We start from the raw sequence: 4,254 nt of genomic DNA, 5'->3' as shown, positions 1-4,254 counted from the left end.
TTTGGTTTACAGAAACCAAAGAGGTTGTACATGTTTGTGAGTAATTGCTTGTGATTCAGAGAGTAAGTGTTCATCTCACAACACCTCTGAGGAGGCATTGGCATGACCCCATGACAGCAACAGAGATCATTTCCAAACAAGCAACCAGATCAAAAAAGCTCGAACTTCCCTATAAAGCTTTGACTGAGCGTGCTTAAAGCTTAGTTTCAATGGTAAAATGCCTTCAGCAGAATAAATAATGTATTTCAAGTCAAATACATACTTAATGTTCTGATGAAAAGAGGTCTAGATCCAAATTTTAAAAACAGCTCTCCAAATGCCTAATTATATGATGGAAATTATGGCAATTTATGAACACAAGACTGATTGAATAATGAAGCATCTTCAGTAGAAAGATTATGTTGATGATGTCTTTACTTTGCATAGTCAGGTTGGTTTTATTTGTGAGGGTGTTTTTTAATCTAGCAAAAGAGAACAGAAAATCTTCTTGAAAAAGGAACATTGCTAAACCAAGCAAGCCAGCAGGTGAGTTGGGGAAAATAAAAGGATCTGAAATTTACTTGTAGTCAGTTCAATTAGATTTGCTGTGTTAACAGACTTTAGGACAGGCATAATGATTCTTTAGTACAATGCACTGAATGCATTAGTTATAGTTTATATATTATCCTTATGTATTTCACAACTTATCAATGCAGTTTATGTGCACTTTATGTCTTACACATACAACCTGACATATTTTATGTAGATGTGACACCATAAAGCTATACATATACCAATACATGATTTACAATACTTTAAAACTGGTTATGAAAAGAGAAAACCACTACTGATAATCTAATTCCAGTGTTCAGGCTCAAAATTCCCAGTGCCTGCCTACATAAATATGGACTGACAGACAGGACCCTCATCCTTTACCCCCACTGTATCAAAGCCTATCTCAAACTGCTTCAGATTCTACCAGCTGCCCATGCAAACTAAATTTAAATGAAAAACAAATAGAGGCTTGGTTGTTTGCATGTATATCTTCAATCCATAGCCACCTCTTTCAAAACATGACATCATCCTCACGGCTGCAAGCACAAATCTCTGTGCTATTTTACAAGGACAAGTCTCTGACATAGCGACTGAAGATTAAGAGCTAGTTAAGGTTTCAGAGAAACAGCAATATTTGGCTTGCAGGAATATACACTTTAAAATCTCAGGCATTTTTTTGTTTGGTTTTCTGTAGGCTCTCCTGTGACCTCTGTCAGTGAGCAGCAGTTGCCCTCAACTTCTGGCCTCTTCCCTGGCAGCCCAGATGCTGTGAGCCATGGGCAGCACACAGCCCGTGGGCACCAAGAGATCCTGGCCCTCCCTCACTGGGACACCTGCCCTGGGAACCACCACAGCTCAGGGCAAAGTGTTGGATGTAACCATCAGCAACCTCAGTTTCTCTTAGAAAGATGAGAGGTTAAGTCACCATTACTCATTTTGTGCAGGTTAGTTATCATCCAGGGTGCTAGATGAACTCTTAAATCAGTATAGGGTCAAGGAGCAAAGATAAATTAATTCCTTGTCTCCTACCATGTTCTCAGTCAGCTTAACATCAATGACCTTGGAGTCTGTTTACACAAAACACTTCTTAATATTGCCTCAAACAGCTATTAAGGGACACTTTGTAAATCTAAAAAATACACACGTACTTCTTACATTTTACTTCATTTCTGGTTTTATGCTCAGTAAGTTAGTATGATTACATGCCTCCACTGGGAATGTAACAGACATTCTCTTACCCTAAAAGAGAATAGGAATTAAGCATTTGATTACATTTAAACATAAAAAAGTATTCCTAAGCAAGTTCTGTAACCTCAGTAGCAAGAGAAATGCATACAGCAGACTTTAAATGGAGGAAACCTTTTACAGCAAAGAGCACATACAGATATTTTGTATTTCAGTCTCTACTGAAAATGTTTAAGGGTCTCTGAGTGAGTCAAGACTTCAAGAACTTCAAGATTTTTATGTATCATCAGCATTTCCATGTCTGTTAGAGCACTCAGAGAGCCCCAGTCCTTACTGTGACAGATTGTGACTGTAGAGAACAAGAGATTTCCACCTTAAAGCCTATAAAGTATCATTTTCCTTAAAGAGTCTATGGACTCCTTCAGTTCTCACAAACCTATTTCAATGGCTTCTAAACTGAAAAGAAACAAGGAGTGTCTGCTTCTATCAAAATCACCACACTGAGTTCCCAAGAGGTTTCATGGGAAGGGCTAAGAACCTTGACAATAAGAATATATTGATATCACAGTGAAACTATTCTAGTAAAAAAACCCAAAACCACACACATATTCTGCCAGGCTCTGCTCTGGGGGTTTTTTGTGACACCACCACCCATCTCAGAGATATCTACTTGCTGATAAGGACTTAAGGTTTAGATTGAGTCAGATTCTGCCCTAACATTGACATTTCCTTTTCAAAACATCTTGTGCCCTTTGTACCTTTCTGTCTCACCAAAAGGTCAAGATTCTTATATAATAAATAAGAACTCGTTTAAAATTTATTATTTAATTGAATGGCCAAGTTGTTGGAGGTAAGTATGACAATATATATGGTTCAATAATCTGTGAATGGAAAAATGTTTCTTTGCTCACATTTACTCCAAAATTTTGTGTCTTAGATTTTTTTAATTTTGAAAGCTCCTAAAATAAACTATTCAGACAGAAAAGTTATTACTGGTGCTCAAAAAAGTTTGTGGAAAACTCATAATTATTAATACAGTTGCATAGTAAAATCTGAGTCTTAATTTTAAGATGTGTTTGATCACATTAAAAATTAAAATCTGATGTACTTTTGAGACCTTATTCAACCACTCCATCCACTTGAGGGTGAAGTACCTGCAGTGAACCTGCTTGCATCCTCAGCAGATAGATTATGGGATTCATGCCTTGATATTAAATGTAGAATTCAAGGATGCTGGTCACCAAGGTCATAACCTATAAAAATATTGAGGCAGATGCTGAGCTTTAATGGACCAAATAACATTTTTAATTTAATCCCGATAATTCATAATATTAAAAAGCTGGCACACTTGGGAGAGCCATGGGCTGCATTTTCCATCCCTGGTCCCCTGAGCACTGCACAGCACAGCACCCCACTGTCACCTTGCACCTCCAGCCTGTCCCATTTAGGGACACTACTGGACTTGTGGTCAGAAAACTCATCATCTTCTAAGACCTTTGGTGGCATCTTCTACAGGTGCCTCTGGAACCCCAGTCACTGCTGCCACGTTGGGAAGGTGAGAGAAACTGTTGGTATGCAAGAACAGCGTGACTGTGAGTCAAAGAACTCAAATTCATCTCAGTATTGATGCTGTCCTTGTTCTGAACATCAGCACAGAGAATTCAAATGCTGTGTTGTTTGCAGTTTTACTTAGATTTCCTGTATTGTGTCAAGCTCACAGTTCCTATTCTACTCCCACCAGCTCTTGTTTTGCCCAGGAGGCTGTTACCCTGCAGAAGCTGAGTACATTCATTTTTTTTTTTTTAGTCAGTTCTAAATGGTCTTATGGTCAATAGCCTATTGATACAGAAATCATTAAAAAGAACTACCACAGACACCTAATAAACAGGAGAAGTCAGAAATTTTGTTAAATTTCTTTTTTCAGAGATACTGTGTCTCTACAGAGGTGACATTTTTACATCAGAAGATATCAAACACCTTGCATATAGACTGATTTTCTTCTTCATTATACTCACTGCCAACTCTCATCCATTATGTGTTAAATGAAAAAAGAATTAATGTGTCCACAATATTCTAATTCAAAATAACTTTGTCCATGTATCTGTGACAGAAAATGACAATGTAATCTACTCTGTCTTCCTGTTATACACGTGTCTGTCTTTCTGCTATGGCCTTAAGAAGTAACCTCAGGCTAATACTTTCCAATTAAACACCTCAAAATCTGTTTAATCACAGAACTCACCACGCTGATGAAATCACTCCTTGTGAAATGACTTAAACATGACTGAGTATACACTGCTGTACAGATTTCTTTCTATCTCTGCTGTTGCAGATCATTCCTGTCATCAACAGCACCTTATTAAGCGTACACAGACATGGTAAACGAGTTATTCAGGGATATTTTATGTTTAACTCTGGCATATTTTGCTACATATCTTGGACTTATTTTGAGCGCTTATTTCCTGCTTTGCTAAGAGTGAAAGTACAGGCACTCCGCTCTTCATTTGCTTAGAACACCGTAGTTGAGTACAAAGC

Source organism: Zonotrichia albicollis, chromosome 4 (genome assembly GCF_047830755.1).
Source record: "Zonotrichia albicollis isolate bZonAlb1 chromosome 4, bZonAlb1.hap1, whole genome shotgun sequence".
NCBI lineage: Eukaryota > Metazoa > Chordata > Aves > Passeriformes > Passerellidae > Zonotrichia > Zonotrichia albicollis.
This window is presented reverse-complemented; position numbering follows the sequence as displayed.